Raw genomic sequence first — 13,674 nt, 5'->3', positions numbered from 1 at the left:
AAATGAACATCATCAGTGAGGGACATATGGCTATCACATGCTTCTAGAAGTGGTACTAGAAGGATGCAATATCACCTGTGCCATAGTCTAGTTAAGAATGCAAAACCTCAATTTAACTTAATGAGGATGCATCAGACAAAAACAAAATAAGGAAAGTTCTCTCTAAAAGGAGGGTGGAGGGAGAAACTATATTCTTTAAGAATGTCAAAGTCATAAAAGATAAAGAAAGGCTGCGAAAGTGTTCCAGTAAAAGAAGCTAGAATCAAGACCCACTAAATGTAGTACCTGACCGCAGACTGGCTCCTATATTGAAGGGGGGGGAAGTGCTACAAGGACCAACCTACAAAACGCCTGTATCAATGGTAGATTGAAGTATTTTTTCAATGTAAATTTATGAAGTTGATAGGAAATAAGTATTTAGGGATCAAGTGCCAAGATGTATGTAACTTAACCTCAAATGGTTCAGAAAAAAATTGCATATAAAGAAACATATATATTTGGAGAGAGAAAATTTGCAAAAGAGCAAGTAAATGATACCAGTGTTCTCTGAACTGTTTCTATTTTTGCAACTTTTTGTAAATTTGAAATCATTTCCAAGTAAAGTTTTTTAAAAAAAATTAAGTCCACCTCAGAAAAACAAGACCAACAGGAAAATAAAAGCTATTTATGTAGCTTTTACATCTGTGCAATTTGCATCTATGCAAACTGTTTTTAAAACACTCACCAGTGTATACCAAGTTTTCAGGTTACTGCTCACAGTGTTTTAAGAGGCTTCATTCTTCCTTAAAAGATGAACAGACCTGTAACTTTCACAGTTTATCTAAATAAGCTAATATGTTGAAGCCAACATTCCATCAGTTGCAGCTTACTCTTAAGAAACAGCAAGAGGGGGGAAAAAAAAGCATCGAAATTACAAGACCTCTGCTCTCCACACTACCCATATTTACCATTCATTTGCTGGTGATTGCATGGCAGTTTCCAAAGTAAAACCTCAAATTTTAAATTATGACTTCAGTTTTATGACAAGTCAAGAAGAGTATGCAGAGAAACAAACTAGGTGGGTGGAAAGGGGTGGGAGTAGGGTGGCTAACTCTTCACTGTACTGAAGATGAAAGAAAGCCGCACACTTCTGCCCCAATTGAGTCCCTAAATAATTGAGTCCATTCTTCTCATCAAGTGTATCACTGTATGAAGTATTAAAGTTCAAGGAAGGTGTCCTTAACTAGTTTTTTACCTGTGAATCTGAAGATCTGAAGTAAAAGTGCTCTTTTTTCTTTGCTTTCAAGTTCAGTTCGGGAATTTGCACCCCCTTGTGGTCAAACATAAAATTCTTCATTTTCAAAATCTTTTTTTTTTCCCCAGTTGGGTTTTTTTGTTCAGGCATAAGAACTGAGTTGCTTGACTTTGCTTTCTCCCATGTTAGTGAATCAAGAAACTTTAACGAAGGATTTTTAAATCCTTTTTTTGTTAAATAGGATCTGTAACAAACAGGAGTTGATTCTTCTAAAAGTGACCTCTATATATACTTTAGTCTGTGCAAAATGGAGACAATAATTACACCTACCTCATGAGTTACTGGAGAAGGCAGTGGCATCCCACGCCAGTACTCTTGCCTGGAAAATCCCATGGATGGAGGAGCCTGGAAGGCTGCAGTCCATGGGGTCGCTGAGGATCGGACACGACTGAGCGACTTCACTTTCACTTTTCACTTTCATGCATTGGAGAAGGAAATGGCAAACCACTCCAGTGTTCTTGCCTGGAGAATCCCAGGGACCGGGCAGCCTGGTGGGCTGCCGTCTATGGGGTTGCACAGAGTCAGACACGACTGAAGTGACTTAGCAGCAGCAGCGTGAGTTATTATGAAGATTCAAGGAGAAAATGGATATACATGCTTAGCTGACATTCAGTACCTAGTAGGTACTCAATAAATGTTATTATTTACTAATATCAGCACTTTGGAATTCTCCTGACAGAATAAATCTTAAAAGTGGATGGACTGGATAAAAATTTTACCAATTCATGATGTTCTAGTACAGTCTTGCAAATAAGTTCCCCCAAATATACCACTTATCCAGACTGCAGCTATCTGATTCTCTCCACAGGTATATTGTTAAATTACAAACAATATGTGTTTATCTCTAGATGATAGAAATTTGGATGGTTTTTATACTTTAGAATGGCCTGATTTTTCCCCTTTTCTCCCTTTAATAATCAGAGCAGTAAAACTATTCCATTTTCATAGGTTACTCTTATGAAATGGCAAAACAAATTAACATCTTTATTCATCTGACAGAAATTATTACTCCATTTGGCAAAAATAATTTGCCTGGCTGATTTATCATTTTAAGAGGCTCTTGAACACAAATGCTAATTCCTAATGGCCCTAACTGTAATCTGGTCTTTGAAACACCTCTAAAGAAACCATCCTCAAAGATTAGTGTTAATGACTGACCCACAACAATAGCTAACTTTACTAATATACCATGCACTGTTCAAATACCTTTAATATATTAGCTCATTCACATCCTTAAAACAACTGGATGAAGTATTAGCATTAATCCTTTTACAAAAGATCAAACTGAGAAAAAAGTAACTCTTGTAGAGTCACAAAGCTAGTAAATAACAGGTGAGCTCCAACCCAAGCCGTTTGGTTCCAGAGGTCATTCACTTAACCAGTGCACAAAAAGTACCATAGAGATGTAAGTCACATACTATGCAACCATGATACTACTTGATGATGTCAATTATTAAATTATTAAAATCCATTCCTCTTCTGATTGTACCTCAGTAACGCAAACCATGCTACCTTCTCCCATTTCCTTACTTCTTAGTACTTGAGGCACACTCGTCTAATTTAACTCTCACGATGTATGTCTTTGTATACTCAAACATTTATGATTCGTCACAAGTTGTTTTACAATAAAAACTAGGAAAAGGTGTAACAATGCCCCAGATTTTTAACTGTTGGATTCTTTAGATAATTCATAATAACTTGGGATCAGGAAAAAAAGCAACCAGTTTTAAAATAATCTTAAAATGTAATCATTTAAGATCAAAGGGAGTCTTTTTTTAAATCTTAACTAGCCTGGCAACAGGTGAAATAATTCTCTCAAACAAATGAATAGTTAAAAGGTTTTTTAAAGAAGGTATTCAATATTGACAGCTTATCATCATTTACCGTCCTACCACAGTGCCCAGTTTTTTGACACTGAATAGATTTCCCAGGTCTTGTGCCTCTGTTTAGTAATTTTAAGACTTTGGGGAGAGTTTCTTAATCTGAATCTCAGGTATCCTCTTGTGTAAAAGAAAGATAATGCCTACTTCACAGAGCTGTTGTGGGCGATAAACATGATCATTCTGTAAAGCGTTTAGTTAGCACCATGGCAGCCCAGAGTAGTCAATACAATGTATCTAGTTGTTATTACTTTACCAATGCGTGGCACAATAGAAACCCATCTTTGCTAGATTACGCTCCCTTGCTGTTACTGCTGCTAAGTCGCTTCAGTCGTGTCCGACTCTGTGCGACCCCATAGACGGCAGCCCACCAGGCTCCCCCATCCCTGGGATTCTCTAGGCAAGAATACTGGAGTGGGTTGCCATTTCCTTCTCCAATGCATGAAAGTTCCCTTACCAACCATTAAAAAAAAAAAAATGCCCCTAAGTGATTCCCAAAACTGCACATAACCCATTCACCTCTCCAAATGTTTAAAAACGAGAAGACAGTGAGAGACTAGATTCAATCAAAAGTTACACAGCAAGGTAGAGAATGACCCGGCCTCCAGAATCTGACAGATGCGGACTCGTTCACGTGCTTGCTACCTGTGCTACCTTAGGGAAATTACTTAAACTCTTTGGGCCTTAGTTTCCTGGTCTGCAAACGGAGAATAATAACAGTACCTACCTCATAAAGTTGTTCTGAGGCTTAAGTGCGATAGCTCCCATAAAGCGTTGACTTACAGCAAGAGCTCTGCAAACAGGCGGGGCTGCTCTAAAGTACACGTGTATCCATACACACGCTCCCAGACACATTCCGTTGTTAGCAGTTTAGACACTGGCAATAAGCTGTTTCTCTTTTCACCTAAGCTGTACCCCTGTTTGTTTTCGTCGAACAGTAGACTAAATGTCTTCCGACTGGTAATGTCACCTATGGACCCTCGGGCCCACAGTCCCCACGGCCCCTCCAGCCCCGCGGCTGAGCACAGGAGCTGCACGCAGGCGCAGGAACGGAGGTAGGAACCGCGGCTGAGGAAGCGAAGCGAGAGCGGCGACCATGCGAGGATTCTGCGCATGTTCAAGGCGAGGGGTTGGAGTAGGAGTTTGCGCATGAGCAGAAGTGTCGGGAAAGCTAGCGTAGTGGGGGTTTGGAGGCGGTATTGACAGCTGTGGAGGCAGCCCGCGTTCCCGGCATGCCCCGGGGCGGCGGGGTTGGCTCTAACGAATTTGAATGAGGAGCCTCAGCGCTTTCGGCGCCATTTTCGAGTGATGCCTGATCTCATCAATCTAGCGGGAGAGACGGAGTAACCTGTCCGAGACTACAGCGCCTCTAAGACTCGGCCGAAAAATCACTAAAAAAATCCCAAAAATTTACTTAGAGCAAAGGGCACTTGGCGGAGCCTCGTCAGGGTTGGCGCAGCGGGTAAGAGCCTGAAGAAGTAGCAGAGCGGGACTCGGGAGGTGGCAGTGGTGGGACCGGCAGGCGGTGGGGGGTGCAGGGAGTGGGGCAGTGGGTCCCCTTCATTTTAATCGCAAAAAAAAAAAAAAAGTGCAAGGAGATAGGGTTGGGGGGTAATTGGGTTGTCTGAGTGGGCGGCGGCGGGCGGGATGTGGCGGGAGCGCGGAGAGTCGCGGGCGTGGGGGGAGGGGAGCTGCAGTTTGAGCGGGACGCGGACGCGCTGCGGCTCCGCGGCCGCCGCCCAGCGGATCTGTCAGCGGGACCCCCCGCCCGGGGCCGGGGCCGGGGCGCGCTGGGGCTCGGCCGGCCGCGGCTCCTTGACAGGAGGAGGGGGACGGGCGCCCCCTCCCCCGCCGTGGGCGAACCGAGCCGTCTTTTATCGCAGTTTCCCCGGCCCGCGGCGGCCGTCTTCCCTTGACAAGAAACTTGAGGTCTGGAGAAAATTGAGGACCCGGCGTAGCGGGTGCCTCCGGTCCGACACGCGGACAGTCCTCCCCGCGGGACCCAGCCGTGTGTATTGTCGTCTCTGACGCCAAAGCGGGAGATGCCTTCGCGATGTGAGTCTATCCACGCCGCCCGCCGGCTCCGCGCCCCTGGGTCCCGGCAGGGTTAGCACTGACCCGCGTCTGGCTTTTCCAATTTGGGCAAGATGGGGCGGGGGCAGGCTTTTGAGGTTTTAGCGGGCTCCTAGGAGAGATGCTGGACTTTCGCTTTTTGCTCGGGATTTTGGTGGTTTACTCTCACGGTGTCGTCCTTTCTTGGGGGGGGGGGGCGGGGGGAGTGTTCTTGGGTGAGATGAAAGATGGGGCTTCGACCTTGTGATTTCCTTCTCCGAGCCGCACTTTTCTTAGAAGACTTTTTCCTTCCCCAGCCTTTGAAACATGTCGCAAGAAAAAAAAGGCAATCTTTGAGACTGTGTTGATGTTTTCCTCCCGAAAAGTCTTTCCCCGGAGAACTTAACGGTAATTTTGCAATCCCCACCTTTTCTTGGGAGCGCTCTTGACTTCGAGGCGGAGGGGAAAGGGCTGTTATTTGCCTTTCCCTTTAGTGATTTTTTTTTCCTCCTCGTAGTTTCTACCAATTTTTGCTCGACTGCACTTGAATGATTTGAGCCAGTGACGGCTTTAACTTTAATACTTTATAGGTAGATAATGGCCTTTGTAAAATTCCTCATTAAAAATGTACTGGATCTTAAATCCTTTTCTGCGCTGAAGGCACCTTAGATTAACCCTTTCCTGGTGTGATGTATTGCGTATGGGGCGCGCGACTCTGGGTTGCGAATATGCAAGAGTTGATTTTTGCAGCAGCTATTCAATTGTTCGAAAAAGAGGAATAACGCTTTCAGTCACACACTTCTTGGGACTGCCTGCCTAAAGTTTACCTCCCCCACCCCGCCCCTGGAATTGATGTAACGATTGATTGAGTTCTTATTTCTGTGAAGATTGGGGGACCCGCCCTCACTTAGAATCTTTCCCCGAAGAGAATAGGAGAGCGCAATGTGATGTTTTTCAAATGGTGTCTAACGGAGCTCCCAAAACACCGAACTTGTTACCCCCTGATTGGCTGGAAGGAAGCGGGACTGGGGGGTTTGAATGTTGAACACTAGATTATAATTCTTGACTTTCCAAAAAATTACACTTTTAGAAAACTACGTAGTGAAACGTTAAGACGAGGAATTCAAAAGCTGGTGTGTAGTATTTTTTTCGTCCATAAAGGATTTTCGAGTGATTTTGAAATGTATATTAACAGTAAAACCTAGAGAAGACAATTTTCGCAAAATTGTAATTCTGCTGGCTGAGATTACAAGACTTTTATATATTTGCCCCTGTTCTCTACTGGTTAAAAACTGAATTTGGGGGTTTTTTTTTTTTTGGTTCCTCTGACAAAATTTTCATCTTAAGCCACATGTATTTGTCAGATGCAGATTACGGAAGAATTGTTTCTTTTCTTTCCATGAAAAGAAACTTTAATTTTCTTAATGTAAAGAATGAGCTTTTCCACATTTCCCAGAGAAATTGAATACATTTTTTAAACGTTTCACAGATAATTTTAAATATATAGGTTTTGCTAATTTAGCCATTGCAATGGACTTAAAACCTTATTTGCAAGAAATATATGTTGCTTAATTTAGACAGTACAACAGGTAAGTAGCACAGGTGCAGTGTGTATGATTTCATTCATAAATTCATTATGAAGAAATGTATAGCATACAACATTGTGGATGTGTTGTGTTTTATTTGGTTGATTTTCAGTTGATTTTTGTTTGATGTTGCTTGAGACAACCGTCAATGTATTTTTATTTATTACAAAGCTTGTCATTCCGTTTAATTGTATCTTGATAAAAGGCGGGTGTGGTTTACAAAGAAAATCGGTAAACTCACTGATAAACAAGATAGCCATAACTGGGTTTCGAAAGATTTTTTAATAGAAATTTATACTTTTTATGAATAGTAATTGAAATTTTGAAACTTAGTTTGTATTCTCACATTAGGTTAAATATACATTGTTAGAAAATATTCGGATGAAAAGATCATAGGACTTTTTTTTATGAATCTCTGTAGATCTATAAATATAATTTATGTTAATAAGTGGAATAGCTGAGTTTGTAAATCATACTATTTTATATTGCCTTCAAAACAGGGATTAGAACGACACAACCTATGTTCATTACTTTTTTTCAGAGCCGTTTTATTTTGAATCATCTGTTGAAAATTTCATAAGAGATGCTAATTATCCTCTCTAAAATTTGCTTTAATGAAATTGTATGAAACTCTATTTCTATTTTTAATGTAATTTTACCTAAAATACCAGAGTCAGTAGGTTTTGCTATTTTAGGTTTTGAGCTTTAATTTTCATTCAAATTATTATGTTGACTTGTAGAGTTTTGAGGGTGGGGTGGGGAAAGACTTTATAAATTCCACCAGGCTGGTTAAATGTAACCATACTTTTTTAATGTTTTGGTTTATGGAGTTTTTTTTTTTTTTTTAAGGAGGTGATAGGTGTGGGATTGTTATATTTAGTAAGCCATATTGAAAAGAAGTGAAGAGATTTCTTTATTGTAAATATTACACTGGAGCTTGAGAACACACTAGCACCTAAATAAAATCCACAGCATTCACAATATTTTCCCATTTACGTGGTGTTAGTAAGAGGAAGACTTTGGCTTTAGGCTTGTGGGCATGTAAATATGAGTTCCAACAGATATATAAGTATATTCACTACATTTCAAAATGGACAGTTTTAATTTATTTTTTACTGTAAGGACTAGAAAAGTCTTACATTACCACAGGAAAATAATGGTGGGGAAAGGTGTTGATACTGTAACTCAGCTCTTTTTAAAGCTATGTTTGCATGTTTGGGGGCAGAGGGAACTAGAAAAGGCAAGGTATCAGTCTTCCTGGTAACATTGATCTTCATTTGTTTGCCTTTCATTCTGTTTTATAAAAGTCCAGTTTTAGACTTTGTGTTAATGTTGATAAGTTGTCTTAGTTCTACATTTACAAAATGTAGCCTCAGGTGTTTGTGTGTAACACAGCTTTTTTCCTAATCAAATTAATAATCACTTTTAACGTTCATCTAGAGCTAAGGATGAAAATTTCAAAATAGCTTTCGTATTCTGGAGCCCTTCTTTCATCATGCTCTGTGTACTGCATTTTTGTTTTTGGTTTTGTGGAAACATACATATTTTTATCTCTATGTAAAGCGATATGTAGTAACTGTTCAGAATGTCACAAAATAACTTCAATCAGAAATACTGGTCAGTTGATTTGGTTTACAAAAGGAATGCCCAGTGACTATATTAGATATTTCTTCTACATGATACATAAGCTTTCTCCAGTTAAAAATATCAGTGTAAACTTACACATGATTTTGAAATTTTATTCTATAAAAAATTTGTCTTATTCTAAAATACTGGCCTAAAATTGACTGTCCTTTTTTTTTTCCTTCTGTTAAATGAAGCTTGAGTAATCGTCACTGATTTCTCTTTAACCCTTTTTTAGAAGAAACAGATTATTGGTCTGATTATAACTAGAAAACACCATCTTAGAAAGAATTGTCAGAGTATTACTATACATGTAGTTTTACTTTGTTTTAATTCAGCAAACTTAGAAACACTATGTGCCAGGCAACAATTTTGGCATGTAGTTAGAATTCAGACTATGACTTTCTGAGATTTGGTAGCCCCAAATCCCTTAAGACCAAAGGAAATCAGTAATAAACTACCACTTTTCTTTCAAATAAGTGTCAAAATGAGATTAAGCCACTTTCGCATTTTTTACAAGTGACAGTACTAGAACTTTAAAATCATTATTAATATTAACAGAAGTAAATCAGTTGTAGAGTATCACATTCCTAATATGTGTTTATGGATTTTTCTTATTAATTGCATGAACAAATAACTCTAGAACCTTCCTAAGAATACTGCTTTCTGGTTGGGAAATGATTTTTTCTTGCCCTTTTTTTTTCTTTGCCTGTATTAAAGATACTTTAAAGCATCTTTCTTTTAGAAGGATGTTTAAAGTATTAGAATTGATATTAAATAGATATATGAATTTTAGTCAATATTTTTCATCAAATTCTGAGATTAAATACACTTGTTTAATCCTGTCCCATTTCACTAAAGAGTCTTTGTACTGGAAAGACTTGTCGTAGGTTCAAAGTGTAAAAAGCTGTGTTTTGTAATAGATTTGAATTTTAGTATTTCAAGATTTTTTAACATCTTTTTTATCATAAACATTTGGTTTAATATTTGTCTTCTGTCTGAACTTTTTTGTACTTTAGTATTTTTTTTCTTTCCCTGCTATTTAAAATCTTAACATTTGGCATGGAATACATATTGGCTTGTATTATCCTGTGCATTGTAAAATTAAGATAGCTTCATTTTCTATATACTCGCATATAGAAAACTGTATCTTTTGAGGAAGACTATGTAGAAATTATTCTAGTATTTTTAAATGTCTTGGTTTCAGGATTAGTGTTTGTGAGTTATATATATGTGTGTTTTTTGTCATTAAACAATCAGATATTTGGCTGCAGAGGAATAAAGGATTGTTTTATTTTAAATAAAAATGGAAAACAGCGTTGTGGGTCACATATATGTATTATAAGCCTTTGGTAATTAACTAATATTTTTATACAGTTGATCATCACTAAGTTATTAAGATTTAGGTAAAACAAATGAAAACACCCTTTCATACATATAGTTACACCACCTCTACTTGGACACATTAAACAAAACAGTAGCTCAGCATTCATCCATTTATTACTTACAGATATTTTAATTTGTATTAAAAGTAAATTCTAAATTTTCTTCTGTTAGATTGTAACATTTTAAAACATTTGGAAATAGCAGTGTTATTCACTCAGGCTTGACAAAAGACTAGAGTTAAAAATAGTGGTAATTTCTGTCATTAAAACATAATTTGGGAAGAAAAGTAGTTAAAAATTTGTCTCTATCCCTTGAAAACTTTTTAAACTGTGTGGATTTTATGAGTTTAAGAAGCATAGACAAACTATATTTCTATTTTCTTTATGGAGTCTTCTTGACCAGTCCTCTAACAACTACCTACATAAATACACACACTCATCTACACTGCTTTCAAAATGAATGCCCTAAAGAGAAATGAAAGCAGAAACATATTAATCTGATTTGTTTGAAGAGGCTTCGGATGATAAAGCATATCACAGGTGTTTTTAATCAAGATATTTCTATTTTTAAAACGTTATTTTCAAGTTAGGGTTTCTTTGAACATAGGCGAAATTGGGGTTGTTTTGAAGATCTTACCTCTGTGTTCAGGGATCAACTGTGAAACTGCAGGAGGCGGAAATCTGTTGAGTGTCTTCATGCTATAATACATGACATTTTTATTGCAGGTTTTGACCTTTAGGAGAGAGCCAGTTCTGGAGAACAAGCTAACTTCTTTGATTGAACATATAATGCATTGGAACATAATAGGAGATTAAGGTATACTAATGAATTTTAAAAGCATACAATTTTATATTCTTGCAATATGATTGAGCTAGACAGTTTGTAAAGCTAGAACTTTTTGCTAAGCTAAAATCAATAAAGATTTATTAATAGATAGAAATCATCCAGTGAAGTGGCCACAGTTGAGTTCTCTTGATTTATTAAAACTTCAGGTTTTTTTTTTTAATATATATAATTAATGTTCTTGTCATTTGGTCTTTGGTCCAACTCCAAGTGAATTTACTTATTCTAAAAATGAATATATACAATTTCTCTTTTTTTATCTTAAGGTTATTATTACATTGTTATATGTTAAAGACTTAAATAGTGGATTTTTCATATTATAAAATAGTAGATTTAAATCAAATGGAATTTGGTGCTTTGCTTTGCTCTTTGACAGGTATAGTAGTAGATGGAGCCTGTAAAATCAGATAATGAGAATGTTTTAAGAGATATGAAGTATTCCAAGTACTGTCCTAACCAAAAGTGGCAATTTGGTTGAAACTGAAAAACCTACTTTCCTAAGCAGAAACTAGCCTCTTACTCATAGGACTCTGAGTAAAATACTTAAATTGTTCATATCAAAAGTTGCAAACTGTTTAAAAATAAACTGTAGGATTCCAAAACTTCAAGTGACTTGTTGTCTTTACCTCCAAAATACCTTATCACAGATGAAATGATTTATACTTTTCTAGCATGTTTATTTACTTTGAAAGAAGATTTATTTTATAGTTTTAATTGAAATTTTCAGATACTTAGCTAATACAATTTTGGCTATCTTCTGAATTGTCATCTGGTGTAATGATAACTCATTGAACAGTGTTACAGTGTATTCTTTGGTTAATTTTTGAGTAGTAAAGTATTACATGAAAAATTATTAGCATTAATGATTTTTAAAACTCTATTTGCTAAATAAAGTGAGGTTTACTAAAAAAAAAAACACACTAATTTTTTCTTTAAATTTTTTCACCTAAAAAATGCTTACTTTATGTATTTAAGATATAGGAAATTACAAAGGTTTGTTTTCATAAGAAAAGTGTAATTTAGTCTTAAGAGTGAAGTGTATTTATCATATGGTCCTAGAACTGTTTTTATCTTTAAAAAGTGTTTTTTAAAAAATGTTTAAAGTGTATTATCAGATGTGTGTTTTAAAATGTTTGAACATTGAGATACATGCCAAAATAAAAAATCAGAAATTTGTTTCATTTGATAATCCAGGAATGTGACTCTGTTAACAGTTATCTTTAAATAAAATGTTAAAATTTGATAGAAATCAGTTTGATATAAAAGTGAAGTTCAGATATTGGTGTCATTGTACTGTAAAGTGGTTGTTTGAGATAAATACAAGATGCAGAAAGTCTTGATAACTTTGAGAGTGTAATTTTTTTTTAAAGCAGCTTAATTTGGATAGAATGAAAATGACTACAGTTTTTTCCCCTTTAACTTAACCATTCTAGGTGAGAGAATATTAAAATGAAAAGTAAAAAATATAATTTCTGGGGAAGAGTGAAAAAATATAATTATGTAAGGGGGAAAAAAATCCAAGTTCAGCTTATCACTTTCAATCCATATATCTTTATGCACAGCCTTAAACGCGGGAAGAGAGACAGCTTTTGAGTTTATATTGTGAAAAAGATGTAAATCCACACAGTTATTTCTAATTTAGAGAATTTATGAGTTGTGATCTCTGAAATTGTCAAAACTTACTGTTTGGATACAAGTATTTAGAATTAGAAAACTGTCCCATCTATATAGCTTATAAACTTCCAAATTTTTAGCTTAGTTAAGAATATCTAAAAGAATTGTGCAGATATTAACCGTTTTATTTGGTCAGTTCTTCAGAGTAAGAAACTTTAACATAATTAGTAGTGTGTGTTATTTTAGGAGACAGGTTAATAAGGGCTTTTACTGCTGTATGTGATTGGCTATCCCTTAACTACCCTGAAAGGACATTTTGTAAAAATTTTGGCTGTTTTAAATTTACAAACCTGGTTATCTAACTAAGCCTTAACATGCAGTTCTTTATAACATGATATGATGAAAAGGATTTATCTTGTTACATTTTTTCAGTGATAGATTTGTCTTATTTCCGAAATATTTATATTTTTAGTTAAATGCATTTTCAGGACTAAATAATATTTATTTTCAGGAAAATTCTTAGCTTTTCATAAAATACAGTTATACTGTCAGTGTTCTAGTTTTATTGAAAGAGTTATCCTTGGGGGAAAAGAATATTTGGATAAACTAGAATAGAGGCAGTTTAACGTGTCTACATATGAAGGGACTTGAAATTATCCATTATTTGTTACTGATGTATAATACTGGTATATAAGGACAACTTATATTTTAAAAAGTTTGTCAGCTGTAACCATTTTCTTTGAGGTCTACCATGTTGCCAAGGATTCATTAAAGAGTAGATACAATTTCTTAAGGAAAGAATTTTTAATGTTTATTTGAAGTAGTTTTTGTATGTGTGTGTATCTTATGTTTTCTTTTTTGACTAGCAAATAGATCCTTAATCTGTTTGTTTTCTTCATATAGACCTAATGCATCAGAATTGTATTTTCTGATGAGTATTTTCAAAAAGCAGTATTTAATTAATGTCTGGACTTAATTTTTTTTTAATTTAATAGCATTTTGAAGTAAAATTTCAGTTCTCAGTACCACAAACCACTTTTTATATTTTATTAACATATGTGATTTGGCTTAGTTTTACTTTCCTATTTTCATGGTTAGAGTCTCTTGGAAGAGAAAAATGCAGCCTGATTCAAATGTAGTTACTAAGACTGATTGGGTAATAGTTTTTTAAAGTTATTACTGTTTCTAAATGTCTTAATTTTTAAAAATCATTAATATTTGCTGTTATTCTTTTTTATTGAAAGCTTTCATACTAAACAAATATATTTAATAAGTTTGTTATCCTGTGAGCCTCAGAATTTTTTTAAACTTTTATTGTTATTGAGCTGCTGCTAAGTGGAAAAATTACTTTTTCTATTTTGATAAAAATTAACATTGAGGTTTTTAACAAAGTATC

General features: G+C 36.0%; 1 long non-coding RNA gene and 1 pseudogene across 10 annotated transcripts in view; one reads left to right on the top strand and one right to left on the bottom strand.

Moving 5' to 3' along the window:
- Positions 1-4,823, bottom strand: part of LOC105608012 (uncharacterized) — a 45,173-nt gene extending 40,350 nt beyond the window's left edge. For 9 of the 10 annotated variants that reach the window (XR_009595196.1, XR_009595192.1, XR_009595198.1 and 6 more), the window contains exon 1: positions 3,902-4,823. This is a non-coding gene — a long non-coding RNA (uncharacterized LOC105608012). The other variant, XR_009595194.1, reaches the window with a different exon arrangement.
- Positions 4,460-13,674, top strand: part of LOC105608013 (cysteine-rich protein 1-like) — a 58,625-nt pseudogene continuing 49,410 nt past the window's right edge.

This window comes from Ovis aries, chromosome 10 (genome assembly GCF_016772045.2).
Source record: "Ovis aries strain OAR_USU_Benz2616 breed Rambouillet chromosome 10, ARS-UI_Ramb_v3.0, whole genome shotgun sequence".
Classification (NCBI taxonomy): domain Eukaryota; kingdom Metazoa; phylum Chordata; class Mammalia; order Artiodactyla; family Bovidae; genus Ovis; species Ovis aries.
Note: the sequence above shows the minus strand (reverse complement) of the source record. Positions and strands in the feature narration are given on the sequence as shown.